Here is a 17842-nt window from a genome sequence, read left to right on the forward strand (position 1 = left end):
GCGGGCGCTGCCCCCAGATACATTGATATTACGTGTTTTTCCACTTGGATGCCCCCCTCCCCATGCACACTAATCCATGGGTCTGAGGGGGAATAACCCACTGCCATCCAATTTTCTGGGAGAATTTTTTTTCCTTTCTGAACGAGGCAATTTGTTCGTAAAGGAGCGCACACATTAATTCTTTCTCAACTAAATGGTCCTCACAAAAGAAAGATTGATTCTGGCATTGGAGATTAAGGTCACCAAATCAAAAAACCTAGTCAGATGCCCTCAATTTCTAGCCATATCCCCTCTTGTCTAGAAAAATAAGAAGGGAAACGGTGATTTTTTTCCATGAAAGCAGAAACAAGAAAAGTTCAATATTGAATGCACAAAAATCTTACAAATGAAATGGGGTAGCAGCTCAACCAGACTCTGGTTCTAAATATTTTCTACCTCTGAGGCGGAGCTTGACAAATACACACAAACACACACACACAGATGGTAATTTGACAAACGTTTATACAATGTTCAGCTCAAGGAAGATAAAATATGAGCCCAGGTTGTTCAGACTGTAGTCAGGGAGACACATGTTAGCAAATTACAGAAAGCATGGAAATCATTAGAAACAGGAGTATAGACGGCAAGCTTGACTTTGCTTAGCAGACATCAGGGGAGAGTCTCTTACAGGGAGGGTAGGGTTTTAGAAGGAGAAGTGGTTAGGGAAGGCAAGCCAAGGGCAAAACAGGCATGGTGCCACCAGCAGCCTATGAGAGCAAAATCACAATGAGGTTTGACCTTCTATTACGGGTCATTTATGACAGTAACTTATTTTGCAAGATCTTGTTCCCATCTACCAACGAAGGACCTCAGGTCCCCCCACATTCCCTACCTCACCCCCATCTCAAGTTTTTCCTGGAGTCTCCAGGAGGTATCTCACATGTGCTCACCTGAGACGTCCAGTCAGTTATCACCCGGCATCCACTGCCTTTTCCTCCTCTCCACTCTGGACCCCCAGGGCTGGGCAGCCTTGGGTCTGCTGGCAGGACTGTCAGTTCTGCTGAGTTCTGCTGCCCCAGCCAGGCCGACCCTATCAATGGAACACCTCCTGATTCCCACAAGACAGTGTTGTTCCCATGAGATCCCGTCTCAACTTCTGTGACTTCCCCTTCCCCCTTCAACTACTCTGGTGTTCTCAAACCTTGGAAGTGTCAGGTCAAAGGCTACGGAGGGACCAAACATACTGTGGAGTCTTACAGAAGTTGCAATGAGGAATTCTTTCCACTTTCACACATGGTTCCCACTCTCTGAAGACTCCAACATGGGGAACTAGGGACAACCCCATTGTAGTCCCAGAATCACCCCCTAACCCCACCCAGGCCAAGCTCGTATGCCTGGCTTCCTCAACCCTCAGGTGGATTTCTCTCCCAAGATGTGATTTGGCCCTTGTGCAAACACACGTATAGCAGTTTACTATGTGCCTGGATCCTCTCAGTCCTTGTGATGGATGTGGCTTATGTTCAAGCTGAGACCCTCCCCCATGCATGATAATTGGCAACATGATACGGAGAATTCCTTAAGAAGCCCCCTTTAAGTCACTACAACTGAGAAGAAAAGTCTTATGCATTAAAACTCTCAGTTATGAGAAGTGGGAAAACTGATCTAAAATAGCTTTTTTAAAACCCAGGACATTTGCTAGTTCATGCAATTGAACAGTCAGATGGATCCACTTATACACAGCTTGATTCCCCCCTCAGACAATGTGATCAGGACTCGGTTTTTCACCTTTCATTTCTTGGTTCCACTTCCTTGGCTCTTCCATCAGGCTTGTTGGTGCCAGGGTAGCCGCCAGCATATCCCAGGACCATATCATCTCTGTGTATTACAAGCAGGAAGAAGAGAAGGGAAAACTTCTCTTTCCCAGAAGCCCTGGCAAAGTATCCTCTTGTATCTCATTGGCTTGAGCCATCTTGATGGCCAGAGTAACACAATGTACTGAATGGCTTAAGAATGTGCCCCTTGTTCCAGCCCTGGATCTGGGGATAGAGTCCTCTCTGCATGACTGAATGTGGGTAAAGGAGCAATCTCCCAGAGGAAAAATCAGAATACTGTTTTTTTTTTTTTTAAAGGGCAGGAGGATAGAAGTTAAGTGACCAAAATTTAAAAATCAATATTATACCACAGTTTGTGTTCCTAAACTATCGTGGTTGTATTGGCACAAAGGTGATTTAACAACCTGGAGTAGAGTTATCTGCACTGCTGAGAGAGCCTGATGGATGTTAGTGTTTGCAGTGAAAGGTGTATGGGAATGGGCAAGAGGAGGGAGGTGGGCTGGGCAGAGAAACTCACCTGGGGCTCTGGATAGCTGGGAATGGGGAAGGTCTAACACTACTTGGCTCAATCAGATCAGAACCCAGAGAAGAATCAGCCATGGATCAGTTAAAATATATAAGATAAAAATAGTAGACTTTAGTGTAAAAGATAAGCCAAAAAATATTTCAAGAAAATATAGGAGACTATATCATCTATGGGTTGAGGAGAACTTCCTAACCAAGATTAGGAATTCAGAAGCTAGATAAGAAAGGATAGGCATATTTGAATATATAAAAATCAAGAGTATTTGTATGGCAAAAGATTCAATAGATAAAATCACAAGCAGATATCAGAATGTAAAAAATGTTTGTACCAGACTTAAAAGAGGTGGTATCTGTAACACACAAAATCTTAACACTGTCAAGAATAAGTCAAACAATGCAATAGAAAAGTCGGTAAAAGATACAAATAGACAAATCACTGAAGAGCACATCTAAATGGCCAAAGAAAAATTTTTTAATGCTCAAATTCACTAGAAGTCATGGAAATGCAAATTGAAATAACAATATGCCATTTTATAACCATCAGATGGACTAATTAGTAAGAATCATCACACCAAATGATGTGGGCTGGTAGGATGTAATGGAAAGACTATTTGTACATATGATGGCAGAAATGTGATGTGTTATAGCTGTTTAGGAAAGCAATTTAGCAGTAATTATAAAAACTGGAATTACGTTTACTATTCAACTCAGCAATTCTGCTCTTGAAAATTTATTTCATAGAAATAAAAGCACCAATACATGACACACACGCAAGGGTACACGCACACACACACACACACACATACATGTATGTGTGTGTGTGTGTGTGTGTGCGTGTACCCTTGCGTGTGTGTCATCATTGTTCAAAGTGACCAAAAAATTCCTCTGGAAACAAAATAAATGTCCATCGAGAGGAAAATAGCCAAAATTTTATAGAGTATTCACAACACAGAGTATTATAGCTCTGGTTCATTCTCTGTATGGCTGTATACCAGTTGACTTGGTTTACTTCATGGGCAAGTCAGGATAAGGAAGCACTTATATAATAGCATAGAATATAGAATATAACCTCATTTTCTAAAACAACAATGACAATTATGAAACCTATACTATATTAATACAAAGAAAATATGGAAGAGCGTATGTTAGATTTTTTTAACTGAATACTTAGGGAAGAAATATAGTGGTATAGAGAGTGAGGGTAACAAATCATTCTGGTTTTCCTGGGCCTGAAATATTTTCCAGAATGTGGGTCTCTCACTGCTAACATTGGGACAGTCTCAAGTACTCTGGGGTGGCTGGTCATTCTAGAGATGCCAGTGTATAGAGTGGGGAGGGAAAGGCAAGCAAAAAGAGAGGGAAATATGACTAAAATCATGCAACCATACATATATTCATGTGACGTTATTTATCTGGGTTGATATTTGTAAAAATAAGTTTTAAAAATACTTATTTTCACAAATTCCTATAAGACTTACGGAAAGATTTAGGTCCTATTCACAGACTCCTCAGATTTAGAGGAAGCTAAAGGTAGCTTAGTTAGGAATGATTCATTCAGTAAATGTTATTAAACATCTATTCTGGGTATTAATTTATCTATTGCTAACACAACACATAGAGGCAGTCAATAAATGTGCTGAATGAAAAAACAAATGTCTGATCATAATTATAATACATATAATTACAGTTGATCCTTGTACAACATGGGTTTGAACTGTACAGGTCCACTTGTACGTGGATTTTTTTCAATAAATACTACAGTATTTCATGATCTGTGCTTGGTTGAACCCACAGATGTGGAACGGCAGGTATGGAGGGCTGACTGTGGACTCGAACACGACTATAGGGCTTTTGGTATATGTAGGGGCTCCTGACCCGGATACCGAGGCATGACTATTATAACCACAGTATATTATAACATATATACAACATATTTTACAATAACAAAGGCTCTAATAGAGGTAAAAACAGAAGCCTATGAGAACACAGAAGAGGGAGCACTGACGTTGCACAGTAGAATCATGAAAACATAACAGAGGAGTATTAAGTGTTTGAAGAAACAAGTGAGAGTTTGAAGAATGGAGAAAGGGAAAAGGAAACTCCAGAAAGCGAGCACCCTGTGGAAGGACAAGAATCCTGCAAAAGCAGGGTGTATTTGGGAAAGAGTAAAAAGATCCTGGGGCCTGTGTATAGGGGCGGGGGGAGGTGGTAGAGGGAAGGCGAGAAGATGAGGCTACACAATTAGGGAGAAGTGAGATGTGAAAGGCCCGCGTACCCTACCAAGGAGTTTGAATTCATTTTGAAGACACTAGGGAGATAGAAGAAGCCTCACACCAGGGAAGAGACACAATTGGATTTCATCTTTAGGAAGATAACATGAACACCAAGATGGCAAATTGACTTTATGTCAAATGCCAGTTCCAATTGATTGGTCATGAGGGCGGGAAGGACAGTGCTCAAGAAAGGCTGTGTGGCCACCCACGTCTGGGCTTAGCACTTAAAGTGCCCCGACCGATTAGCACTATCTACTAGGGACGAGGGTGTGTTTCCTAACGCTGCACCTACAGGCACCGTAGAGGAGGAAACTCGTGGAAGAGGTCATGGTCAGGGAGAGCAGAGATTTTACTCATCTACGCAAGAGATGATGGATGTCAGTGACATCCCAGAGGTAGAGTGGAGCAACCAGAATCAGAAGAGATTTCGGGGGTGGAATCACTAGGACCTGCCGAAGGAAATTAGGAATGGACGAGATCCAGGCGCTAAGGGCATCTCTGGCCAACAAGCAAGTTTCAGAGGAGGATTGCTTTATGATATTGGAAGCAAACCCACTTGGCTTCCATAGACACCTCGAAGGAGAGCGTGATGACTCAGCAGTTCCGGGAGCTGCCGGGGCGCGTCCAATAATTCTTGCCACCAAAACACTCTCCGGGTGTCTGTGCCCTGGCTGCTTACTCCAGCAGTCCTTGTGATTTATTCTCCAGGCAGCTCTTGGAAGTGGAAAGTTCATCTTAGAGCAAAAAACAGGAAGCATCCCCCCACTCACCTGGCTGAGGGGCCAGGAAGGGATATGTGTACTCTGACACACCAGCAGTGTAAGCTCCCATTATGTCAGCATGTTTACCATCACCAGGCACTTCCTGTGACATAGGAACACAGCTAAATGTCTTCACCAGCAAACAGGAAATGACTAACTTCAGGAAATCATCCCTTCTCCCTCCAACCTACCCTCCCAAATGGAGATGCTGTTGAACTTTCACTAAAAATATCAGTACCATCTAAAAATAAAGTTCCTCAACTCTGCCCTTGCGCCAGGAAATCCTGACCAAAGCTTGTTTTACATCACCACCAGCCGTTGTCAAGTAGCCTCTCACAGGCACACCCGACCTGTCCTCTCCGCTTCAAGTTCATTTGGAAATCAATCCCACCTGCCTCCCTCACCAAACAGAGGGTGAAGCATGGCTGGCCACAGTTGTATCAAACAAGCGTCTTCCCAAGGGACAAATGGTCTTCCAAAATTCTTCCACCAGCACACACACCCAAGTGGGTTTGTTTCCTGTCTGGTCGACTTCCTCCAGGCTCATTATGGTTTCAGTGTCATTTCCCAGAGCAGGAAAGTGTGCAGGAGTGGGGACTTTAGCAGCCTGGAGTGGACGTGCAGTGGCCGACCTGGAAGAGAAAGGGTCTCTCTGAAGCCATTTGTTAGGAAACCATTGACAGACATATAAGTATTTGGCAGTGGCCCTATTCCTGAAGCTGGTTCCTGGGGCGCCTAGTTTGCTGCAGAGTTTATATTCTGTCTCGTGCAAAGAAGCCACAGCTGAAAGTTGGTATTTGCCTTTGGGGAGGAGAGAGTAGGTTCCTGATAGGCTGGATTGATCTAGAGATGTAGAGTTGGGAAGAAATGCTTGAACCCCAGTCCAAGAAGGAAGGATGGAAGAAATGAGAAATAATTCTTGATTCAGCCCTTAACTCCTACATTCCTGGAAGTTTCCCTAATAACTGAATTGAGTTATTAGTTTTACTTCCCAAACAAGAAGGCAGGAAAATCTCAAATAGGGACCCTGACTCCAAGGAAAGTACCACAGCATAGTGGATAAAGGCTTTCAAGTTAGACTCCTGGGTTTCAATTCTGTCGTCAGCAATGTACAGCTGTGTGATACTGAGCTAGTTACTTAGGCTCTGTAAGATTCCTGTTTCTCAGCTATAAAAAATGAGAGTTTTACTAGGCATATACCCTGAGAAAACCATAATTCAAAAAGAGTCATGTACCACAGTGTTCATTGCAGCTCTATTTACAATAGCCAGGACATGGAAGCAACCTAAGTGTCCACTGACAGATGAATGGATAAAGAAGATGTGGTACATATATACAATAGAATATTACTCAGCCATAAAAAGAAATGAAATTGAGTTATTTGTAGTGAAGTGGATGGACCTAGAGTCTGTCACACAAAGTGAAGTAAGTCAGAAAGAGAAAAACAAATACCGTATGCTAACACATATATATGGAATCTAAAAACAAAAATGGTTCTCAAGAACAAAGGGGCAGGACAGGAATAAAGACGCAGATGTAGAGAATGGACTTGAGGACACGGGGAGGGGGAAGGGTAAGCTGGGACAAAGTGAAAGAGTGGCATGGACTTATATATGCTACCAAATGTAAAATAGATAGCTAGTGGGAAGCAGCTGCAGAGCACAGGGAGATCAGCTCGGTGCTTTGGGACCACCTAGAGGCATGGGATAGGGAGGGTGGGAGGGAGACGCAAGAGGGAGGAGATATGGGGATCTATGTGTACGTATAGCTGATTCACTTTGTTATACAGCAGAAACTAACACGTCATTGTAAAGCAATTATACTCCAATGAAGATGTTAAAAATAAATTAATTAATTAATTTTTAAAAAAATTTTAAAAAATGAGAGTTGGCATGAAGATGAATTAAAATGCATAGCCAGTGCTCCCTGGATGTCCCTATCCGTTTCCCTTACTGAGCGCCTTACCACATGGTGGGCACACTTCTCGTGCTGGAGAGACTTTGCAGAGAACAGGACAGGCAAGATGCCACAGAGCAGGACACACAGTGTGCAATTAATCCGGAGTGGTCGGTTGATGGGAAGGGCATGTGAGCTCACTAATGAATCCAAACTGAGAACAGTTCCGAGGAAGACACTGTTTCATTGAGATTTCTCAGTCCCGGCGCCAGAGAGCCCTGGAAGAAGGAGAAGGAAACTGTGATGCACAAGAGCTTCCGGGGGGTGGGTGCGCACACATGAGGCCACGCTGGGCTGGATGATGTCCCCTCAGACCTCCCTGTCTGCTGGAGCACTGTCTCCGGAAGGGTCTCAGGGAAGGACTCAGTGGTCACTGCAAGCCTGGCCCCCGGCAACTTGGCAGGCAAAGAGACTCCAGCCACCTCCCCGGCACGGCAGCAGAAGGGGGCGTTGCCAATGTGTCTGCAAAGTGGTGATGGGGAGGGAATCATGGACTGTCCGAAGGCAGTTTAGGAGACCAGGAGGTGGGCACAGAATGCGGACAGTGACGGCAGTTTAACAAGAAAAAGCACACTAAGTTTGTGGGTTCAAATGGAGCCTTTGCACTGAAGTTGTTGGTGACTCTGGGGGGCCTCATGTAAGCAGGAGCCAATTTGATCCTCTTGACTGCCTAATGGTGCTCGTTGCTCTGAGGTTCCTAAAAGTTCTTCTCTGTCCCCCCCACTCCAGGTCTAAGACAAGGATCAGATTCCAGGATGTGCTGTAGCACCTTCCCCCAAAAGATATCTACCTAAATGTCTATCATCTATCATCTGTCTATCGACGGATCCATCAATTCATCGATCCATTGATATGGATTTATATACAGTTGATCTTTGAACAATGTGAATTACTGGCACCCACGGTCCATGCACTCGAAAATCTTCATGTAACGTATAGTCACCCCCTCCCTATATGCTGTTCCTCCCTATCTGTGGTTCTGTGTCCGTGGATTGAACCAACTGCCCATAGTGTAGTACCATAGTATTTACTATTGAAAAAAATTCACATCTAACCAGCATTGTTCAAGGGTCACCTGTGTATGATATATATACTCTATCAAAACAAATAGCAACGAAAACCTGCAATGAACAAGAAGAAAACAAATAGGAAAAAAAAAGAGAAAGAAAAAAACCCCATTAGGTCACAAGAAAGAGACAGAGTTGCCTGTGAGCCTCCTCTGGAGTACCCAGAGCACACTGACTGCCCTTGCCCTCCCTTTGGAACCCAGGAGAGCTCACTGAAGTAGGAGACAGCAGGGAGATAAGAGGGATGCTTCCGATATTAATTAGAATCCCAGCTCCCTGAGAGCAGGGATCTTCGTCTCTGGGTCAGTGAGGACGGCAAGTTCCCACAACACTGCCTGGTACTGGTTGCCTCTCAACGGTTATTTGGTGAATGCATTTCATCACTTGCTAACTCTACCCCATTGTTCTCCCAACATCTTGTTCTGAGGACTCTGTGTGCGGTATAAATGCCTCATTTTCATATCAGTAAATACTGTGTAGTTAAGTTTTCATTTCAAATGTTGGTTGTCATTCAAGACGCTCATCGTAGCCAATGCCCTTATTCCTAACAGTTGAGGGAATCAAACCCAGGTCGTATATATCAAATTCTGTTTCACAAATTCTAGTGAGGCCCCAAACTGGTGTTAGGTTATTCCTTAACATTCATGCTGGCCCAGTAGTAATTTCAAAGCTCTAGAGACGGTCACAGTCAGGGATTCAGCCCTTTCCCTCTGAGCCAACTACACTCACTGCCTCGGAGATGTGGGGGTTTTTTTGGTTTTGAGGGTCATGACAGAGTAGATCCCCTAGGGGGCAGTGTGTGCACACGTTTCAGCCAAGCGACGAGTGCATTTTATGGCTGCTGAGGTAATTGCCACAGCAACTGGAGATCTGGGGGTCTGTGAAACAAAATGCACTATACAAAGTTGTTCTTTAGGGAGAGCAGGTAAAGGCAGCCTGAAAGAATTGAGCAGTGGAGGAAAACCCGGTGACACAGCAGAAAATTGGGGGATGGCAGTTTTAAAGGCTCCAGCCACTGAATTGCTTAAGGTTCAACACAGGAAGATTTGACATGCTCCTTAGCATTTGCTAAAGGGTTTTAAATAATTTTATTTATTACCTTCTACATTTCACGTTTCTGAAATCCATGCAGAATTGTGTTTCATTTTCTTATCTATTCTGGGTGGCAGTTCAAATTCAATTAAAGTTAACCAGTTTTAATTAAGTAATAATAGTTCACACTGTGTTATTGAGGGCTTATAATGTCCTGAGTGTTATACTGAAATGACATGATTTAATTATTTACATTACCTTGTATAAAGCTCCCATTGCTACGAGATGAAGCCTCTTCTCATTTTGTAGAGGGGCAGACTGGTATAATTTACATGTCACTCAAGATCCCAAGCTTAAAAGTTGCATTCAGACCTATGCTCTGAATTATTTTACTATTTTACCTTCTAAAGCAGTGCCTCTCAAACTTTAATGTGTACACGTATTACCTGAGGATCTTGTTAAAATGCAGATTTGAACTCAGTAGGTCTGGGTGGGGCCTGAGAGTCTGCATTTTAAGGAGGAGCAGGTGATGCCAATGCTGCTGTCCGTGGACCACATTTTGAGTAGCAAGAACCTAGCTAGAGGAGTGTGGGGAGAGAGAGGCAGATATAAAGATGTGCATGGTACAGCCCCTGCTCTCAAGAAGGTTATACTAGTAGGAAAGGTTAAGACAAGTACACAAGTAACAATATTGTGAGAGAACACAGGTACAGAGGTACAAAAGGGCCACAGAGGTACAAAAGCAGAATAACTTAATAGATACTAAATGAGGGACTCCTAGGGCAGGACAGTACACCCCAAATCTTCGGAAGGGACGGGCAGGATGAAGAAGACACAGCACCTACCTGCAGGGTGCTGGCAAGCTGGTGGGGGAAGGCCGATGGATCCACAGAAAACCCTAGAGCTGGCATAAGTTTATGAAAGAGCCTCCCAGGAGGGCTGTGGGAACAGGAAGGAGGGACGAGGTGACGTCAGCCAGAATCTCCAACGTGATTGGAATTAGAAAGCAATGTATTTAAGAAGCTCAAGTACTAACGGCTCTCAGCTGGCCCTTGATCTAGAGGAAGGCTTCATGAAAGAGATGGTGTTGGTGGTAAACCACGCAAGAGAGATGGAGTTTTGACAGTGGATAGAGAAGGTCACTTCAGAGAGAAAAACCAATTTAAGCCAAAGTTCTGAAAGGTAAGAGCACCAAAAGCTAAGTTGGGAATGAGCACAGCATCCTATTTTCCTGTCGGGACACTGTACGGAAAGCCATGTTTTAGAGCAGGCGCTCTCCATTCATATTAAAAATCACTTTAAAGAGTTGGAAAAGATTTTGAGGCTGGGGGTCCATTCCCAGAGATTCTGATTTCGTTTGTCTGGTAGTAGAGCTGGGACTCAGTATGTCTTTGAATCTTCCTGTTTTTAACTACCTGATACACATGTGCAGTCAGGTTTGAGAAGCATTACCCTACCGAAGTGGTTCTCAAAGTGTGACCCCTGTACCAGCAGCATCAACATCACCTGAAAACTCATGAGAAATGCAAATTCTCAGGCCCCACCCCAGACCCACTAAATCAGAAACTCTGTGGGTCGGGTTCAGGATCTCACTTTTAACAACCCCTCTGGTAATTCTAATGCAAGTCAAAGTTGGAGAACCAATATTCTAGAGCCTTCCTGCTCCAAGTGTGGTCCACAGTCTGTTCACTACACTAGCATTACCTGGGTGCTTATTACAGATGCTGAGTCTCAGGCCTCACGCCGTGGCTAATGAATGAATCAGAACCACAGTTTAACGAGATCCACAGGTGATGGGTCCGTAAAGTTTGGGAAGCACTTTGAATTTCTGAGAAGTCCAAACTTTTTAAGACAGTACTGGGAAGCAGCTGAAGGTTATAGAGCGGTGACATAATTCATTAGGGTTCTAGAAAGAACAATTTGATAATTGTGTGTAAGATGGATTGACTATAACAGATCCTGCACGATACATCTTATCTGATCCTGCAAGATAATCATAGAAAATTTGCTTGCCACTTATAACTCCCCAAGACTTTCTTCTCCCTGTTCATTCCTTCTTCTTCTAGGCTCCAGCAGAGAACACTGCACTGGGGCCTTGGGTAGGAGCCTGCCTCACCGCTCAGAGCGCCTTTCATGGTGGACTCCTGCCAGCCATTGATCCAACAGTGGGAGTTATCTCAGCAGTGCAACGGCACTCAGGCCCCAGTTCCAACTTGTATAATATTTCTGATAATAAGAGAGCCCAAATGAAGTATCCTTTAAAAGGCCTTCACCGTTAATTTGGCACAGGGAAAAAAGCCAGCATATTATACGAGGTTTTCTAGTCATCCTGCTTGTGCTATATAGACTCTTTGAATAGATGTCCATAATGAGATTACTCAAAATAGAATTCATTACCTGACTTAAGATTTATTGCTTTTTAACTAGAAATACAGGGCTATACACATTCTGCTCCCAGAGTTGGCTGTGTGACGGCTCTGCTTCTCCATTCCAGCATGGGTACAGGAAGGAAACACTAAAGAGAGCAGGGTCACAGACCACAAGAATGGAGAAAACAATGCGGCTTCATTAGGACAGGAGCATGGGAGCCCAGGCCTCTGTTGCTAAGTTCTGCTTCCACAGTCTCACCATGGGGACCGTGGATGGGCCAGTCACCTCCCCACTAGCGTAATTGGAAAGACTCTAAGGGGCCCTGAAATGCTGAAGTGCTGTAAATTAGCAGTGTTCAGTTCTGATGAGCATTAAAGGGAGTGTGTAGTTAATTCCTCCACACATGCTGATCACAAAGTCTTCCCACTGGGGGCTTTTCGCTCGGAGCCTTGCAGGTCCATTTGTTCTGCCTGGCTTCTCCACCAGGGCAAGGGCCTCAAGGTGAGTGAATAGGCTTGGCTTCCCAGTACTTTATTGTAATCTATATTTACCATCATCATATATATTTTAACAAATCGCTGGTGCATGGCACGCCATTGAACGCTGCACAAAATATGTAACAGTGGCAGGGCCCTGGTCTCACTGGCAGGGGGTGGCAACTGCATCCAAGGGGGCACTGAGGGTGTCCTATCTTGCCCACTAGCTTATGATGCTGCTTTGTCCCCACATGCTTTACCATCTGTCACGTGTCTTCCTAGGCCTTTGCTTCTTTACACTGTCCTGGGCCACCTCCCCTGGACTGGCACAATCAAAGGGAGGTCACGTCAATGCAGTCGCCTCTTACAAACCCTGTAAGCACTGCCCATTCGACGGCCTCGGCCTCTGTCCTTGCCCCCTTTCTTCCTCAAGCACTTTCCCCCTGGTCTGCAATGCAAAACTACTGCTGATGGTGGCTCTGCATGAGATAATAATCTTAAATACACGATATTTGCATGGATAATACGATAAAGTAAAACAGGATGGGCAAGTTGATAATTGCAGATTAGGAGGAAATATAATTAGCAACCCAACAAAAGCCAAATTTAGGGGGTAATAAGCATGATGTGTTAGAATTGTTACGAATGAGATATTTTCATATGTTCTCTATCCCTGAGGTTAAAAACCTGAGCAGCCTCATTGTGTGTTGTGGAAGTGTATCTGAAATGACGTGTTCTATTTGTTTGTTTCAAGATTTCACATTTTAAAAGCAGAAGAAGCTATTATTACAGAGATTTTTTTTTTCCATCGCTTTAGGAACTAACAGGGGGGAAAATGCCATCAGAGGTTATAATATCGCCCTGGACAATTGCAGGACGAGCCACCGGCCTGAATTCTTGTTATTATTTTAATTTGTATATGGACCTTGTCAGATAGCCAGGCAGTTTTTAAAATGCAAACCAAGAGCCATCATCATCTGATGTTCCTGAGACAACTATGACAATGACAAGGTGCTGTTAAAGGCCATGTTTGCACTATCAAGATAATGAGACAGTGGCCCCCGCCGCCTGATCATTTCAGCTATCTTTTAGTCAATTTGGATTGTCACTCGGGCAACACGCTAGACAGATCTGGAATTAGTCGTTTATAAAGCTAGAAAATGTCACATTTTTCTCTCTTCGGTGAATGCAAAATGGTACAAGCTTCTTCGTGTCCCACGACCTTCCAATCTAATAGAGAGAATATGTCTACCACCAGACCCTCAGCGCTGACTGGGGTGCTGGGACTCACCCACGTGGCCTTTGCCCTGGCTTGATGGTAAAATCGTCAGGTCAATCTTTTGCAACGTGCTAGAGGCATGGGCCTCTAGACATATGAATTTTGTGACTGTCCAGGGTGTTGAATTCTAGGCCGTGGCATTCCTTCTGGGAAAGCTGTCCTCTCTTCTACCTCCTCTGCCAGTTTGAGGCTCTTCCGAGAAGATCACATGATGTTCTCAGGGCCTCAAGCGAATTTCCAATATTCTCACGCTAAAGTCCCGAAACATCCGTCAGTGAGTCCGCGTGTGCTCTTGCCTGGGCCGGGGGCTGCTAGAGTCATCAATAGGATGTGCCCAAATGGTACATTTAGTTTGTGGAATTATTGAACAAGGGTCCTAAACTTATTGATTTTTGTTATTGTTTGTTGGTGTTATTCCTGTAATATGTCATAGAACAAAGCTAAGACTCTTATCTGAAATACTTATTAACCATCCATTGCTGGAATATGCTTGAATTGCAGAAATTGACTAAAGGTTGGGAAGGGGGTTGAGGTTAAAAGGATTTCACAAAATCCTAAAAGAGAAAATATCTTGTACACTAACATATCTTAAAAGCTTACGGAAACACTTTTGCCAGATGACTGTACTTGTCAAAATGTCCACTCCTTTTCTTTCTTAATTCTGCGTGGAAATGAGTCCTTTCTAACTATAAAATATTGAAACACTTATATAAGTTTATAGAGTGAAATTTGAAAGTTGCCCTTCATTCCCCCCTCCATTCTTTCTAAACTCACATCCTTTCCAGGAAAGCAGATGCTTCCTTCCAGTTCTTTTCCTATGATTTTATAATATATATGTACATGCATATATATCTTTAAAAAAATAAATGGGATCATACCATACATACTGTTCTGCCACTTGATTGACCATTAAATACGATTTGAAGATTGTTTTCTGTATCAGTACATATAGCACTACCTCATTCTCTTTAACAGCCACCTAATGTTCCATATTAAGGATGAATCATAGTATATTTACATATTCTATTAAATATTATTTATGATTTTATTTTATTTTTCCAGTTTCAAACCCTGAACATTCTGGAGCCCGTGTACAAGTATACCTTTAGGTTGTGTTTCTGGAGTAGAATTGCTTTTATAACTTTAATAACTACAGCTACTTCCCTTCCAAAAGGGCTCCTCAACTACAGTGAGATTTTTGCAGATTCATAATCAGAGTACTCTCCAAATATATTCTCTTAGAGACAATAGGCTCAGTACATTGGAAATAAACAGACCTGAGTCTACATCTCTGTCAGTTCCGACGCTTCGCTCCCCAGGCAAGCTCACTAAGCTTCAGTTTCCTTGCCCATAAAATGAGGATACAATTACCGATCCTGGAGGGCTGTTGGGAGGATAAAGGTGATAACATCTCAAAATACTTGGCACTTGGTAGGTGCCTGATAAGCCATGTTTATTATTAATGAGTCCATGACCTGAATTCCACAACTTGAGAGAAGTACAGTAACCAGCAGTTTCCAGAAACAGAAGTGACATCCTAAGAATTAAAAAAATCAGATGAATATATACATAGAAGCCACATTTTGCTGGTTTTTGATTTCATCAGTGTTTCTATCTCCTTCTTATTAAAACCATGAGAAGCCACTAATTGTATGCTTCCTCAACCTTTGATCTACACCTGCAATTCAGTCTCCGGAAGTAAACTCAGCACAGACAGCATTGCTAGTTTACTTCTGTATATTTTATATGACATGGAGGTTTATGCAAGGAGTTATGCTATGTTAATTTTAGGTTCCCAGGTTAATATTAAGATTAACTGGCATTCCCTGAGCACACACTGATGTAGATGTCCAACCTAATTTATCACTCTGGCTTAATGAAGAGAGTTGTCTTTCCCTGTCCCACCTCCCACTGCCTTTGCGGCCAAGGTTATCTGTATAGCTGTCTCTACCTCAGCTTCCCGGCTTTATATTATGGTGTGATTGTTGGCACTAGCTGCCCTTCATATTGTGGGCGGGGGCCTCTAAGAGAACACTTATTTTTAAATTAATTTACCTCATTTGAATCATAGCTTTCAACTGTTGTAGCAAACCTGTCATGCACCTGATCTCTCACACTTAGATCGAAATGTCTGCCAGGCCACTCATTTATTGCCAAGAAATCATTCAGGGCTCATAAATGAGGAATGGTTTCCAAATCTCCATGTCCAGTAATATCCGCATTGCCCTAAGCTCTATCTCACCTAGTTAATTCTTTCTCTTAGCTGCCAGCTGCCATCCACAAAAGAAAAGCAGAGGCAAATATAAAGGGATAATTATGGGAAGACTTTTATTTTTAAAATGGCTTTTCGTGGTTTTAAAAAGAAAGATGTAAATCAAAAGCAACAAAACGCAGCTCCAGCAGACCTTCGGCAGAGGTGTGTTTTGAAGCCTTGCTTGTTCTTGGAATGGCGTGGTGGAGAGAAGAGAGCTTCACCGTTACAACAGTCTCTGGTCTCACTCTACCATGCCATTTACCGGTTGGGTGACCTGGGGCGTGTTACATGGCCCCCCTGTAGTTCCTTCATCTCACCAATAAAATGAGGTTAATTTCAACACCTACCTCATAAAGTCAATGTGAAGATTAAATGAGACAAAAATGTAAAGCACTTAGTGCCCTGCAAAAGTTATATACGTGTTGGTTTTGGTATTTGTGTTTAAGAGCCCAGGGTCTGGGATAGGCTGCCTGAATTCAAATCCTGCCACTTCTTACCTGGGTGACCCGGAGCAGGTAGCTTACTCTTTTGAATGTGCTTCTTCATTTGTTAAGTGGGAATGATAATGGTATGTCAGGGGATTCTTTTGAGAAGCAATGGATGATATACAGTGTTTGGCATTTAGAAAGTATTCATCAATATACAATATCAGTTCATATTCTTTTTTGATGAACAAGATATTTGTTCTACGTCTATAAAAAATTTGCTCTGGTATAAGTGGCCATGGATTCCTACACTCTCTCTTCCAGTTTCTTACAGAATCTGGTTTTAAAATATACCTAGGTCCGGGCTGCCCTGGTGGCGCAGTGGTTGAGAGTCTGCCTGCTGATGCAGGGGACGCGGGTTCGTGCCCCGGTCCAGGAAGATCCCACATGCCGCGGAGTGGCTGGGCCCGTGAGCCATGCCCGCTGAGCCTGCGCATCCTGAGCCTGTACTCTGCAACGGGAGAGGCCACAAAAAAAAAAAAAAAAAAAATATATATATATATATATATATATATATATATATATATATATATATATATATCTAGGTCCACAGAAAACACATCTTATTAATATGTTGGGATTTTATTGATGAGGCAACATGTAACCAGTGGACGTTGGGCCTCAGCCAGAGCAGTCATTACTGAAATAACGGATGGACCTAATTGTAAGGTGCTTTTACCTTAAAGGTCAGCCGGTGCCATGTAACTGGAGGCTGGCATTATGGGAAGCTTCCAGTATACTATATTGCATGTCAATATTAACACAGGTTCTGTTAGTGCTACATGAATGTTACAGTATTTAGAGGCCTCAGCTTTCTATTCTGTGTGTACAACCATGCGTGTGGACACACACGCACTCACACACACATGCTTTTAGCTGGGACCACTGGCCACCTCAAGTCCCATGATTCTGAAAGCTGACATTATTGTTCAGGGACTCCTATTTTTCAGGGTAGTTGCACAGTTGAAATGAGTCCTTGCTGCTTGGAAGGCTTGTTGCATAATTTCATTTGGCTGAGACAGGAGACAAGTACCTCGTTTTAATTAGAATTTCAAGCAAACTGCATTATGTTGTTGTGTGTTATTCCAAGAGAATATACCACACCAAGGACAGCTGTTGATAGAGTAAAGCATCCTATTTATTCTGCCTAAGAAATATAAATCCATTCATTCACTTCACAAGCTCTCTCATGACGCTGCTCCTAACACGTCCCCTGGCACAAAAAGATGTGCCCCGAGGCTCTCCAAGACAGTCAATGTGTTAACCAAGATGCCAGGTAATAACCATGGCGCCCAGGACAAGGTGGCATCGCCACGTCATTAGCAGGCAAATCGCAGGCCTTATCCTGCTCTCTGTGTCTCTTCTGGCTTGCTGCAAATCACAGAACCCTCGGAGGGATCCCCTTTCCGCCTGTTGCCCTGAGAAAGGGCCTAGCTTGTGTTGAAGAAAACCGGAGGCTATGCTGCTTTAGACCTGCAATTAAGTCCCTGCTGCTCTCCAAACCCAATGAGTCCTTCCAAGTAGTCATCTAATTTATTTTTCCCATTTTCTAA

This window comes from Stenella coeruleoalba (genome assembly GCF_951394435.1).
Source record: "Stenella coeruleoalba genome assembly, chromosome: 6".
Taxonomy (NCBI): Eukaryota; Metazoa; Chordata; class Mammalia; order Artiodactyla; family Delphinidae; genus Stenella; species Stenella coeruleoalba.